The sequence below is a fragment of the Grammomys surdaster genome, unplaced genomic scaffold, assembly GCF_004785775.1.
Source record: "Grammomys surdaster isolate TR1022 unplaced genomic scaffold, NIH_TR_1.0 205, whole genome shotgun sequence".
Classification (NCBI taxonomy): domain Eukaryota; kingdom Metazoa; phylum Chordata; class Mammalia; order Rodentia; family Muridae; genus Grammomys; species Grammomys surdaster.
In genome coordinates, this window is record NW_021604650.1 from 4,306,439 (window position 1) to 4,321,766 (window position 15,328).

The following is a 15,328-nucleotide window of genomic DNA, read 5'->3' on the forward strand; positions in this document are numbered from 1 at the left end:
CTGTGTAGCCCTGTCTGTCCTGGAACTCACTCTGTAGACCAGACTGGCCTGGAACTCAGAGATCCACCTGTCTCCTCCTCTTGAGTGATGGGATTAAAAGCGTGCACCACCACTTCCCAGCTATACTCAGGTTCTTTACAGATTTTGCATCATGACTTTATAGTTCTATCGAGGTAGGTAAACATTTTCTGTAAAGAGTCAGTTGGCAAATGTTAGTCTCTGCAGCTACTTTGCTATTATGTGTGAAAACAGCCACAGTCTGTGGACTAGCAAAAGGTGGCTGGCTGTGTGCCTAAAAGGCTTCACTTTGAGGATAAATGGTGGGTTAGGTTCACTTGTGCACTGTAGTCAGTGGTACCCATTCACATATAGTTTTTATTTTAAGTCTGATGAGTCCCTGAATTCAAAAAGTGTATGTCATGATGGGTACAGATAAAAAAAAAATTAGAACTAAAAGTTATACTGGCACGAGCCAGTTTAAGAAAGTATTGTCACTCCCTTTGGTTCCGTGTGTCCTCCCTGACCACCTTCTTTTCTCTGACCTCCTCAAGGCATTCTATTTCTTTACCTCTATGTTGCCAACTGCGAATGTCTCCGTATATAATGTGACTTAATTTTTGCATGTCATTAAATTATATAAATTTGAATCTTTAGCTTTTATTCTATGAATCAATCTCTCTCTCTCTCTCTCTCTCTCTCTCTCTCTCTCTCTCTCTCTCTTTTGGAAGCTGGGCATGGTCGTGCATACCTTTAATCCCAGCAGAGCAGAGGCAGGTAGATCTCTGAGTTCGAGGCCAACCTGGTCTACAAGTCGAGTCCAGGACAACCGGGGCTGGTTACACTGAGAAACTCTGTGTCTTCTATCTCAAAAACAACAACAAAACAATCTATTTTGTTTTCAAGATGTTTGAATACTTTCTGTCTTAGTAATGAGCAAAACAGACCCATGTTCCTGTCCTCCCACAATGTGTGATTTTAGTGTGGGGAAGACAATTAACAGAGAGTTAATGGTATAGTAGCTATCTGGATACTGATAGGGGTCAGCAGAAGAGAAAAGGGGTCGACTGTTTTCAGCCTAAAAGGTAATACTCAGGTTAGGCCCACCTGAGAAGGACCCTTTGCCTAGAAGATGAAAGCTCAAGGCAAGAGGCCATGGGTATGTGGGGCATCGTTATAATAGAGTTCAGCGTACATGAGTGCTAGGAAGAGGGTAGATCAGTTGTGTTGGAGGGAAGATCCCTAGGGAGAGTGGTAAAATAGGTCTGTTTTGAGCCAGAGGTGTGACATGGTCTGGTTTCAGAAAGGTCCCTTTGCAGCTGAGTTAAGAATAGCTGTCGCTGTGCAGCTGTCATGAGAGGCTTTAGAAGGCCATGGCAGTGATCCAGGGGAGCAATCATAGCAGCTTGGGCAGAAGGGGACCAGGAGTGGTATTGAGAAGTGGTTGGAGTCTGGATCCTTTTTGGAGGGAGAACAGATGAGATTTGCTGGCAGACAGGATGTGGGTGTAAGAGAAGTAAAGGATGACAGTAGGGACTTTGGCTTGCTGCAGGAAGAGGAAGGCTATAGAGGAGCAGGCTGTAAAGGCCACATCAGGAGTTGGATTTGGGTTTATTTAGTTTGGGTCACTTCAGAGAGCAAACCGCATTTAGAGTTTAGAAGAGAGAAAGGGGTGGGCTGTACATCAGTGTGAGTCCTCCATGTTAGATGGCATTGTAGGCCATGTTGAGCAAGTCATAAATGATCTTGATAAGCAGTTCCCAAAGGAAATGTGAGAAACCTGAATTGACAGAGACTAGACAGTGCTCTGTCTTAGTGCTCTGCTTTGCCTGTGGTGGAAGACATGAATGAATGCCAAAGGGTTTACTGAAATGGGTAAATTAGGACATTGATGTGCCTTAGGTGCTTTAGTGTATGTATTAGTTAACTTCTATTGCTCCAATAAAACATAACCAAGGCAACTAACAGAAGGCTGGTACTTCCAGTTTCTGGGGTAGGAGTCTATCGCTACTATGGTGGGGCATGGTAGTGGATGTGCAGTCATGGCAGTGGAACAGTAACTGAGGGCTCAGATCCAGAGCTACACACAGGAAGCACACTGAATGGCTGGAGTATTTGAAACCTCAAAGCTTACTGCCAGAGAATAAACCTCCTGTAAAGCCACATCTTCTTCCCAAACAGTTCCAGCAACTAAGGACCAAGTATCCAAGTATGAGCCTTTGGGGGCCCATTCTTAGTCAGACAACCACAGTGTACTTGAAAAAGTGCTACTGTGGAGGAGGAATAATTTGGTGAAGCAGGAGAGGCCATAATCTCTGAAGGCCCATCGCATTCCCCCAGTCTAGAGCAGGAACTGGCACTGGACTGAGTGTTTACATGAAGAGCTGGCCCTATTTGCTCCTCCTTAGTCGGAGAGGTTGGAGTGGAATGGGGTGGGTGGGCGGTGGGAGCATGTGGATATTTTCTTTACTGCCCCCATTCTTCCCCAGGGAAAGGGAAAGGTGAGAATGAGGAGTTGGTGGGTAGGGTGTGAAGAGAGAAGAAAGGATTGGAATGTGAAGAGCTCCACAGGGGTGTGTCTGCACTAAGAGTTGATAGCATATAGCATAGTGCTTCCTTTAACAGGGTGTGGACTACAGAGGCATTGGGGTGGGCAGAGGAAGAGAGGGAGAGAGAGAGAACTGCCATTAGAGCTGAGGAAGGCAGCTAGTGAGGTGTGTCTACACTCATGCACACAGCTGAAGTTCATTCCACTTTGTGTTGTGTTTCCTATTGAATACATTGCATTCTATGCATTTATTGTCCTGATGTCGGAAAATAGGATTGTTTCCAGTAAGAGAAAGCTGCTGTAAACAATTTTGACATAAATTGCGAAAGCATGTCTCTGGGCACAAACTGGAGTATTGAGGCTCTTGGGACATATCCAGCTTCAATTTTAGGAGGTAGTGCAAACTGTTTTCAAATGGCCCTTGATGGCTCTTTGTTATCAGGCCATTTTGTAGTTATCAGTTTGGTGAGGGGTCTTAAAAATAACAGCTCCAAACCACAAGCGTTAGTTTAGTATGTTGTAAGTGGAGGCAGGAGGATTGGGAGTGTTCAGAGTCATCATTCACTACTCCTTGACTTCAAGGCCAGCCTGGGCTACAAGAAACCTCATCTCACAAACAATGCAATTTTAACATTATGTAAACTGTGTAATTTAATAGACCTTGATGTCTCACAGAATTGTGTAATCATCACAATCTAAGAATATTATTTTTATCTCCTATGTGGTCTGAACATTTCATGTGAGTAGTTTAACAGTAATCTTTTGTAACTGGCTTTTATTAGTTAGCATATTTCAAGGTTCTCTCATGTATGTATCAGAATACTTTCCTTTTCTTGTATATAAATATTCACATACATGTGTGTGCATTTGTGTGTGAAGGCACACAAGAGGTTCACTTTGGATCAATTGCTTCCCCCCCTTATAGTGTGAGACAACCTTTTCATTGAACCTGTAACTTACTGATTGGGCCAGACTGGCTGGCCCACCAACTCCAGGGATATTCTTGTTTCTAGCTGTCCAGTTGTGGGACAGTAGGCACTTGCTGGGGATTCGAACTTGGGTCCTGATGCTTATTTGGGAAGCAGTTCACCATTTGAGCCGTCTCCCAGACCTGTAGTTCCTTTGATCTTCCTTTTGTCTGTCGTATCATTTCCATTTTGGGGATGTTAGGAATACTACTTCTGTTTGTCCATGGAACTTACTTTTTGTCACTGAGACAGGCTTCTTTGTGTTGTTTAAAATGGCTTAAAACTGGATCTTCCTGCCTCAGCCTCCGGAGGCAAGTGAGATGGCTCAGCAGATAACCCCATGCACCACACCTGACTACTTGAGTCCTTTCATCAGATAGGAGAGAGAAAACACTTGCAGGCTGTCCTTTGAACTGTGTGGAACATGCATACAACACCCTGAGATATAAAATGAATGTTTACAGATATGCTTTAAGTTTGCTGGCCCTTGTTTTTGTTTGTGTTTTATTGTGACTCTTATATTTTATCTCCCCCCTCCACTCTTTCACTAAGAACACACTATAGCTAGACCCCCAAAATAGATCCTGTCATACATGTTTATTACCCTGTTGAGGTTGAATTGACAGTGAGCATCTTCAACTATAAATGAATTCATACAAAATATTGGTAAATGATATTTATTCAGTAAGTGCAAGTGTTAAGCATGAGATAGTGTAAGAGCTGCCTGCACATGCAAGGTCCTGCATAAGATGGTAGCTTCACATGGAGGGCAAGTTTGGTTCTGATGAGCTGGAAAGCAGCAGCATGCAGGAAAGCAGTGGCATTCTGATTGCTGGCCTAGTGGCTTCCTAACTATAACACTGGGTTAGTTAGTTAGGATTTCTATCACTTTGAAAAAATGTCATGACAAAAAAGCAAGTTGGGCGAGGGAGGAGGAAAGGGTCTATTCTGCTTACACTTTCCTGTCGATGTTATCACCAAAGGAAGTCAGGACAAGAACTAAAGCAGGGCAAGGACCTGGAGGCAGGAACTGATGGAGAGGCCATGGAGGGTGCTGCCAGGACCACCTGCCCAGGGATGGCACCACCCACAGTGGGCTAGGGCTTCCCCCACTGATCACAAATTGAGAAAATGCCGTAGTGCTAGAACTCATGGAGGCATTTCCTCCACTGAGGCTCCTTCCACTCCGACTCTAGTTTGTGTCAAGTTGACACACAAAACTAGCTAGTACATCAGTATTGTGTGAAAACTGAAAAAACATAACAAGATTGTTGTGAAGCTCAATGAAAATGTTTGGAATTGTTTGATAAATAAAGCATGATTTATGCTAGGCACATGGCTTTTAATTCCAGCATTCCAGAGATAGGGGCAGGCAGATCTCTGTGAGTTCCAGGTCAGTTAGGGCTACACAGTAAGACAACAAACAAAAAGCAAACAAAAAAAAATAGTTGCTGAAAAGCTTTTCAGAAGCAGCTATGGTCTTATGCCTGCAGACTATTTTCATTACTACAGAAAGAAACCTTATGTTCTGGACCCCCACACCCATCTTCAGGCTGTGTCATGTGATAGTTTATTTTTTATTTGTTTTTATTTATGTGTGTATGCTCATGCACACATGCATGTCTGTGTCTTCCATATGTGCGAGTACTGTCAGAGATGAGAAGACAGTGTGGACTCTCTGGAATTGGATTTACAGGCAGTTGTGCATCACCTATGGAGGTTCAGATTTGCACAAATGAGTTCAAACTTTTTCTGAGCATGAATATTTGGTATATCATTTCCACAGTATCTACTTTTTTTTTTGAGTCAGGGTCACTCACTGGTCAGTCATTCTAACAAGATATCCTCCTGCTTCACCCTCTCCAGCCAAGAGCTTGGCTCACAGATTCTTTTTCATAGTTACATTGGTTGCCTGGACAGCCTTGTTGATTGATAAAGAGTATATGGACCTGTACTTTCAGAGGACTTCTTCCTGTCAGTTCTTTACCCACTGCTGTAACAATTACCCCGGCACACCAACTCAAGACAGAAGAGAACATTTTAAACATTGTAGTTCTGTGGGTCAGGAACTTGAAGGTGAGATTAAAGGGTAGACTTTATTTTTATTTTATTCTGTCTGAATGAATGTTTTGCATTCCATATGTGTAGTGTCTGCAGAGGTCAGAAGAGGGTATTGGAGCCTCTGGGACTGTAGTTACAGACAGTTGTTAACGGTCACGTGGGCACTGGGAACTGAATCTGGGTCCTCTAGAAAAGCAGCCAGTGTTCTTAACTGTTGAGCTATCTATCTTTCCAGTCCTAATTTGTGTATAAAGGACATACGAAAAAAATGTTGTGTTTTGTGGGATGTTAATCCTGTCATTTTGAGAACCACACCCTTTCTAGTAGTACAGCCTGGGTCAAGCTCTTGATTTCTTGAGAGCCAGGCTTGCTGTCTGCTTTTTTTCTGCTGAACCAACTATTGCCATTGTCTCATGGGGCTTCTGAGTTGTGATGAGCAATAAGAGTTGATTTTTCAAAATTCTAAAATTTCTTTAAAGCTGTTATACATTGAATATCTAATCTTCTTTAGTCTCAGAGTCCTAATGGAAACTTTTATGTGAAAATGAGACATACTAGTGGCAGGGTGATTAATATTAAATTGACAGCTCTTCCTAATGTGTTCATATACAAAGGCTGATTGTAACACCTTTAACACTTGGGAGGCAGAGAGCTGCAGGTGGATCTCTGACCAACCTTGTTTATAGAGCAAGTTCTGAGACAGCCAGGGCTCCACAGAGAAACCCTGTCTTAGAAACAAAACAAAACCCCCCAAAATACAAAATAAATCATTCAACTAAGAAATAATTACAAATTTACTGTTTAGCTTTTAATCAAAAAATTTTTTGTTTGCTTTACATTTTATTGAAGACAGAGTCTGACTCTGTATCCCTGACTGGGCTTAAACTCAGATACACCTGCCTCTGCTTCCTGAGTCCTGGGATTAATGGCGAGCACCACCACTTTCTAGCATACTTTGTCTGTAATTGAAGGTATACCAGTTTTACCCATAATTCATTTGACAAATACCTGAATACCTGTCCTTTGCCTGGTCCAGTGTTTTCTATGATTTGATCATACCTGGTTAGAGAAAGTGTGGCTATGAGCCTAGCTGATGCCCTCAGTGTAACCTTTAAGACAGTGCCAGCTACACACTGACATTTCCTAGTGACTATATGTGATAGGTAAAAATAGAGTAATAAACATACATACATATATATGGGTGCGTGTGTATGGGGCAGTAGGTCCTGCTCTATCATTGCACTGTATCCTCGGCCATTTGAATTTTGTGTGTGTAACTCAGTATGTCCATAATATGTTTTTTTTGTTTGTTTTGAGACAGGGTTTCTCTGCATACCCCTGTCTGTTCTGGAACTTGTTCTCTGTTAGACCGTGTTGACCTCAGAGGTCCTCCTGCCTCTGCCTTGAGTTCAGGGTTAAAGGTACGTGCCACCACTGCCTGGCTGCAAAACAGTATCATGCAATCAATATAAATAAATTAATGAGAAAAAATTTTTTTCTGTTTCATTTAATCTTGAAGCTATACTAGGGATTGAGCCTAGGGCTTCACACTAGCCAGGCAAGTGTCCTGCCACAGAACCTTACCCTCAGCCCTTTATTTAATCTTTGAAGTCCACTGATGTTTCTTCTTCGTAGCACATCTCAATTCAAATGCACTGTGGTTCAGATGTGCAGAAGCCTTATGTGGGTGCCACACAGAAAGCATAGATCACAAACTGTACAAGTGAGCAGTAGAGACCTTTGACTAAGAAAGAACTCAAGAAGTAGAAGTGAATTTGGGGCTGTGTCCATTTTCTAGTCTGCTGGCAGAAAATTGAGAGGAGGGAAGGGCTATTGAAGGTGGAACTATAAAGTTTGATGATAAGGTTGGAGGTGGGGGTGTGGCAGAGAAGAGCCAAGTCTGTCTCACAACTTGAGGCCTGTTTTAGTGCATTTGGGAAGGCATAGTGAATGGAAGGTTTGGTTGGGCATGGAGTATGATGGAAAGCAGGGCCGCCTTTGCCTAGTTGAGTGTACTAGTTTACTTAGTTGATGATTAGTTCACTCTGAGACATTCATGGGAACTGTCTGCTACTTGGGCATTTTGTTTAAAGTACAGCAATGATCCTGCTGGCTTAAGAATTGTGTTTATACATCCACAGAAGAAATGGGCTGGGTGTTGAGATGTGTGCTGCTAACATGTGCTGAATGGAGGCAGGAGAGCCTCCGGAGAGTTAAGAAACCAAAGAAACCAGTAGAAATCTCTTCTTTATTCTTCAAAGTTTGTTTTGGATCTTTTAAGCTTTGCAAATTTTTCTCAGAATTGGTTAACCTGGAAGACTGATTAGGGGGGTACACAGCCTGCACTTTCTTTTTTTCTTTTCTTTTTTTTTTTTTAAATTTTTTGAAGATAATTTTGTATTTTATGTACAGCTTAGTAGCAAGTTCTTTAGCCTTTACCTTTTCCAGCTTGCCAATGTGAGCCACAGACTTAGGACCCAGGACGTTGCCTCCCCAGTGGTGGCGGATCTCAACATATCTGTCATTATAATTGGTCCTAATTGTTTCCATCAGCTTAGCCAAAGGACCCTTATCTTCCGAGTTAACCTGTGTAGGCAACAGTGGTGCATGTCTTCCTGTGGACCAGGCGCCCTAGCCTGGCCTTTCCCTTGATGAAGTAGGGCACCCCCATCTTTCAACACAGGGCAGGCAGGAAAACCAGCAGCTCAATGGGGTCTACATCCTGGGCAATCACCACCAGCTGAGCCTTCTTGTTCTCCACTAAGGTGGTGACGTGACTGTCCTCCTGCTCGGAGGACAGGTGGTCTCTTAGTTGAGACGCCCCTTTTGCCAGCAGCTTTCTTCTCAGCACGGGCCAGTAGCCTTTGCTTCTACTCTTGCTTTGTCTCTGACATGTACTTCTGGGCAAGCTTAAGCAGCTGAGTAGGTGTTTGCCTGGCCAGGGCCTGGGTGAACTGGTTAATGGCAGGAGGTACTTTGAGCCGCTTATCGAGAATGGCTCTTTGCTGCTGCAGCCTGATGTAGCAGGGCCATTTGGAGAAGATCTCTTTGTGTTAGATCTCTTTTGAGCTGGATGTCCTGCCTAATGCCAAAGTTCTTGGGCCTTTTCTCAAACAAAGGATTGACCACCTTTTTGGCCTCCTGTTTCTTGACGACAGCGGAGGCCAGTGCCACCTTCCTCCCCTTGGCCTTCTTTCCTTCGGGCATCTTGCTTGGCTGGAGGAGAGAGCCAGCCTGCACTTTCAAAGGGTCCTGTGATAGTAATGTATAGAGAAAAAGAGTGGCCAGGGAGAAAAAAAGAGTTTGTGGTCAGAGAGAACATTCTCATTCCAGTATGGGGGAGGGGGCAGATGGGAAGAGGTATCTCCTGGTGAATTGCTTTGAGAGCAAGTTAAAATGAGGATTGAAAAGGGTAACTGGGTGAGCCCAACTTGAAGTCAATTGGTTCAGATAGTACCAGAGTGTAGTTAGTTGAAGAGAGAGTGCTATCATACGCTATAAAAAATAATTACTACAAAGCACTAACCAGTCCAGCCCAATAGGAATGGACAAAAACTATAAACAGACACTTGGCAGAAAGTGAAGTGTAAATGGCTTTCAAAAATTCAAAAAAATGAGGCTAGAGAGATGGCTGAATGTGTACTGTTCTTGCAGAAGAACAAGGTTAGTTCCCAGCACCTGCATTGCAGCTCTGAACTGCCAGTAATTTCGTTTCAGTGGATCTCATAGTCTCTTCTGGACTCTACAGGCAAACTGCACTCAGTCAGGCACACAGAAACATACTTTAAAAAAATGTGAACAATGTCTAGCCTTACTCAAAAGAAAGCATATTTGCCTGTTGATGGGTGTGAAGAAACAGACTTTTCACATGCACGGGTGGTAGGAAGAAAGAGATGTGACCTAACAGAAGTGCATGTCTATTCTCCAGCTTCTCCACTTTTGGGGAGATTAGGCTTTTTTTGTAAAAGCAAGAGTTGAAAACTACATGGTCATTAGTGCCTTCTTACATGGGAAAGTCTATACTGGAAACTTCTTCAGGAAAGGATTTTGAAGTGTTTGTTTGTTTGTTTGTTTTTGTGTTGTTTTTTTAAATCAAGCTATAAATCAAAATCTTTGAGGATCTTTTTCTTATTTAAAGATTGAAAAACATAGCATGGGTCTGGTATAAGCCGGAACAGGCTGTGGAAGTGAGCCTTTGAAAAGAGCTGTTAGACTGGTCACCCTGTGGGGGTGTCCACCTTTAGAACATGCGTTAGACACTGAAGGTTCCTTTTTCAGAGGCTGGCTAAGGTTCTCTTTGGGAACTTGGTCCTGTTGTATGTACATACTGGACGACACCACAGGGAAAGGGTGTGTGATGTCTTACAAGATTTGTGAGTGAATCCACACTCCGTTTTATCTGATTGTACCTAGAAACAAGCGTATCTTCCATCAAGGCCACATCAAATTTTACTTGGTTTGAATCCTTGACAGAGTAAGCAAGTGTCTGTTGCCAGAGAGCTCTGAATGTAGCATGGGGCCTGGTGTGTGTGAGGACAGGACAGACCTTTGTGAGCTGCACAGTCTCATGTCACCCACATAAACATAGTGCTGTGGACCTTTTTGCAGTTTGGCCTTTTGTTTATGTTTTTAAATAAGTTTGGCGCAACCAAACAGACTGGTCTTCCAGCAGAGAAACTTTTTTTTTTTCTTTTTAAGAAACTCACTGGCCGGGCGGTGGTGGCGCACGCCTTTAATCCCAGCACTTGGGAGGCAGAGGCAGGTGGATTTCTGAGTTCGAGGCCAGCCTGGTCTACAGAGTGAGTTCCAGGACAGCCAGGGCTACACAGAGAAACCCTGTCTCGAAAAACCAAAAAAAAAAAAAAAGAAACTCACTGGAACTCACTATAAAGATGAAAATGGCCTCAGACTCAGAGATTGGCCTGCTTCTGTTTCTTGAGTGCTGAGGTTAAAGGTGTACATTACCACATCTGGCTTTGAGCAGCTTTAAATTCTCTGTCATTTTCAGTTTAAATTTATTTGAGTAACTTCTTAAAAAATTCAAGACTGGTGTTATTCATTGGTTTGTTGTTCTTTGTATTCTGATACTGTTTATATTTCGTTATTTCTTAGATCATAGGAATGACTTGTAAGATTGAGAATGATGATTTAGTCTCAAGTCTCCCATTTTGTAGGTAAGACAAATAGAAAGAGAAGAGATTCTCTGCCTAGAACTGAATCTTTGTGCCACCTTAGGTCAAGACCTGCCTATTGGACTTAAAAGGGATGTGCGTTTGATTACACTGCTGCTGGTCTAATGAAGAGTACCTGTTTATGAATGATACTAGTTCATTTAAAAGGGGCACGTTATAACAGGAGGTATTAACAAAGGAGCATCCGGCTGCCTCCTGGCTTAGCCGCCATGTTTCCTCACTAATGGTACTGCTGTAGTGGCACTGGCCAGGCCCCACCCCCCACCTCCCAGACATTGGCGTGGCTGCTGCCTCTGCCCTCTGCCACCCTCGACCTCCATGGCTCTTGGCCTGGCCCCTAGGCCACCCCCACTGCTAACCGCCATCCTCAAGGTTAGATATCACAATACACATTAACCCGGTAAAATCAAAACTGTTAATGCTTATAGTTAACCAATGGATTTAATATATCAATAAAATCTCACAAGATGCCCACACAATTTAGACAAGTTATCCCAATTGTCCTAACCTTTTGCTATGCATAACTACCTGAGACTACTAAAGCCATGCTGGTTCACGTTCTCCACCACCTTTCTCCCTCTTGTGTCTCTTCCTCCCTCACCCACTCTTAACTCTGCCTCCCTCTTCCATGTCCAATCACAGGCCTCCTGCTGCAGATAGATTGGACAGAGAAATTTCTGCCACATCATGGTGGTGCATGTCTGTAATCCCAGCTCTTGGGAGGCAGAAGCAGGAGGGTGGCAAATGGGAGGCCAGGCTGATGTACATAGAGGTTTTAGGTTGGCCTAGGCTACAGAGCATGAGATACTCTTTAAAAAGAAAAGAAAGAAGTTTACTCTAATACATTTTCACTCACTTGGTTGCTCATATGCCATGTAAAAAGTTTTGGTGACATTGAGGAAGTGTAAAGAGTAGGTACCTCAGTTAGACTGGGATGTAGCCTCAGTCACTGTGGTTGTAACAGGTATAGGTAGTCCTCTGGCCTTGACTTTGGATGCTAGTTTACTAACCTGTGACTTGGCTGTATTTTCATAGTGGGTTAGACTGAGCTGGCTTCTTGTATCTGAAGTGATGTGAGGGTTCCTAGTGAGCATAGCCAGACAGTGATGTAATCCAGTCAGGTGCCAAGCTTTGCTTACAATGTATCACCTACTGATATGGCCTTCCTAAGGTGGTAGGGAGGCTTACCTTGCCTGGCTTGTACTTTATTTACAGTATGTTCTTGGAGTGATGATTTTGGTTAATGGCTTAGAAGTGTTAGTATCCTTTCTGGGGCCTGTATCAGTGTTTCTGAAGTTACATGACAAAGATAGCGAGGCTTGATTATAGAAGTTGAGAGCAACATAAAATATCAGTATATGAGCCTTTTATTTTTTTTTTAAATCTTTATATACTGCTTCATTTGAGGGAATGTGTGTGTTTGAACATAGTCTTTACTGTGTAGCCCAACCTGGTCTTGAACTTAAGGATATCCATGCCTCAACATTCTGAGTGTTGGACCCTAAGATTGTCTATGCCCAAAGAAACACAGGAAAGGCTCACTTGTGGCTTTTCCCAGAACTTCTCACCTTGTCCCTAGCTTAAATCTCTCGAGCTCAAGGGCTGGGTTTCCCTTCTATAACCCCGGCTTCTCCTTTTCATATAAACTTGCCCTTTTGGCCGTACACTTTTTTAGTCCTTGACACTTCTCCTGGTCTATGGGCCCTTTCTCCTCTCTTCCTGTCACTCCCCCCCACCCCTTCTCATGACCGGTTCAGTCTGGTCCTTCCACATGCCTCTGGCTGAACTCTTCCTCATAGCTACAATAAAATCCTCTCAGCCGGGCTGGAGAGATGGCTCAGTGGTTAAGAGCACTGACTGCTCTTCCAGAGGTCCTGAGTTCGATTCCCAGCAACCACATGGTGGCTCACAACCATCTGCAATGTGATCCAATGCCCTCTTCTGGTGTGTCTGAGGAAAACTACAGTGTATTCATATACATAAAATAAATAGATAAATCTTAAAAAAAAAAAAATCCTCTCAGCCATACCTAGGAGTGGCCATGTCCTATTTTCATTAAAGTTATACTTCTAGGCCCTGCTTCATTTATTTCCCCTTAAAAAGTGGTAAAATGCATCTAGCATAAAATTTATCTTATCTCCCCCCATCTGTCTGTCTGTCTATCTGTCCCCTCCCCCCCCAATCTCTCTCTCTCTGTGTCTCCCTCCCTCTCCCTCCCCCGTCCCTCCCTCTCTCCTCCCCTTCCCTCCCCCTCCCCCTCCCCTCCTCCCTTCCTTCCTCCACCCCCCCTCTCCTTCTTATAGCCATGGCTGGCCTGGAACTCACTATGTAGACTAGACTAGACTTGAATTTACAAAGATCCCCTGCCTCTACATGCCTAGTGCTGGATTACCGGTGTGTGACATCGCTGCCAGCTGACTTAGCCTGTTTATAAGTATACAGTCATTGGTGTTAAGTGCATGCATAATGTATGGCAGTCATTGCTAGCTATCTGTGTTACTTTTATCCTCTGGAACTAAAATTTCATACCATTAAAGAACTTGCCATTCATTCCTCTTCCTTCCTTTCCCTCCATTTTTTTTTTTTTTTTAAGCTGTTAAAGCCCTTCCTTCTTTGGGAATGTGGTCCAATAACACCTGAAGCTGCAGACAGTACTGGCCCCTGGTAAGTTTAATTTCTAAATAAGGCAAGAAAGAGATAGCAAGATTAACTTAATATTAGTAGAACACCCCAAAAGCCTGTAGTAAAAGTTGTGCAAGTGCACTCTCAGTTTTGCTCTCGGAGCCAAAAGAAAGAAACTACAGGGGGAGGGGACTAGGGCACTTTACACTAATTAAAATTATCAAGATTAACTTTGCCAGAAGACACTGGTCTTTTTTTGTGATTACTAGCCAGTCGTTATGGTTTGTTGAGTTGTAGCTTGTGTCACCTCTCCCCCTATACCGCCCCCTCTCACTTTGTTTTTTTTAAGACAGGATCTCCCTATGTGACCCTGCTGGCCCAGAACTTGATACATAGACTAGGCTGTCTCTAATTCACAGAGATTCTCCCCCTGTCTCCCAATTGCTGGGATTAAAGGCCTGTATCAGCATTCTCCCCAAACCCCAATATTTAGTTTTATGTTTTGTGTATCTGAGTGTTTTGCTTGTATGTATGTCTGTGCACCAGGTGCATGCCTGGTACTCACAGAATCCAGAAGAGGGCAAGCTATTTTCTGAAATTGTAATTACAGACATTTGTAAGCAAGCTATCAGGTAGGTGCTGGGAACTGAAGCTGAGTGTTCTGGAAGAGCTGCCAGTGCTCTTAACTGCTGAACCATATCTCTAGCCTTTTTCTTTCCCTTTTAAAACTGAATATCTTTTTTGAATTTGGCTGTTGATCGGCACTTGGTTTGCACCACATGTTAGCTGTTGGGAATAATGCTACCTTGAACTTGACTGTACAGTGTACCATTGAGACTGGTTCAGAGCTCCCTTTTTCTTTTATTTATTTTTATGTGTGTGTTTTGATGACCTGTAAGTCTGTGATGCCTGAGGATGCCAGAAGGGGGCTTTGAATCCCTTGTTTACAAGGAATCTTGTAGTTACAGATGTTTACAGATGCTACCATGTGTATGTATGCTGGGCATTGAACCTGAGCCTGTGGAAGAACAGTCAGTGATCTTAACTTACCCACCATTTCTCCAGCTCCTCTTTTTCTTTTTTAATAGAGGGACTTGCTGTGTAGGTGGTCTGGGACTTCCCTCTCTTAAGTGATGCTATTGCAGGAGGGCACCAACATACCCTGTTCATGCAATGCCGGAGATCAATCAAGGGCATTTTGTTGCTATGCAGCACTCTGCTGAGTTAAATCCCCAGCCCTGTCTTAGCGTTTTTTTTGTGTAGAACCTGAAATGGAAATGCTGGGTCCTCTGATAATTCTTTTTGTGTGTGGTTTGTTTTTATAAGTATTTTTAATTACTTTGAAGAATCAACAGACTGTTTTCCACAATCACTATAGTATTTTCCATTTTCTCTGCAGTGCACAAAGGTTTGAATTTCTCCCCATCCTTATAGACTCTTAGACTTTCAATTTATTTTCTATTTTTAAAATCGTAGCCATCCTAGTGTGTATTTGGGGAGAAGGGGTTCTGGATTGGACAGAGGTACCCAACAAGTGCTTACCGTTAAGCTCATTCTCTTTCCTCACCTAGCCTCTCACAGTCCTTTAGCTTTCTGTTGCAGGATATTTGATCACACTGTGAACTCCAAGATCGTGTTATTTACTGAAAATACCTGTTTCTAGTTGTGATATGGCTCAGCCTTAGCTTACACCTTTAATGCCAAACAATGACAGTGAAGTTTTTTGTAGAAGGAAGCACCCATATTTGAAAGTGATGTCTAGTTGAGGGGCAACAAAGTGAAGAATCAGAGAAAGATTTGACAGAATAGTATATGCCCGACTCTCAAGAGAAGAGAGAGAAAAGGGAAGCTACTTGAGAGATAGCGCAGAGAGAAGTAGTCAGTTTTACCAGGACAGTTGTACAGACAGATTGCAGAGAGAATAAACCAGACACAGGTGA

The 15,328-nt window shown here is 43.1% G+C and overlaps 1 protein-coding gene and 1 pseudogene across 5 annotated transcripts in view; one reads left to right on the top strand and one right to left on the bottom strand.

Annotated features, from left to right (window-relative positions):
- LOC114624192 overlaps window positions 1–8,781 on the bottom strand; it is an 11,430-nt pseudogene extending 2,649 nt beyond the window's left edge.
- Ppp6r3 (protein phosphatase 6 regulatory subunit 3) overlaps window positions 1–15,328 on the top strand; it is a 114,364-nt gene that overhangs the window by 10,306 nt on the left and 88,730 nt on the right. The gene's annotated exons all lie outside the window — the stretch shown is intronic.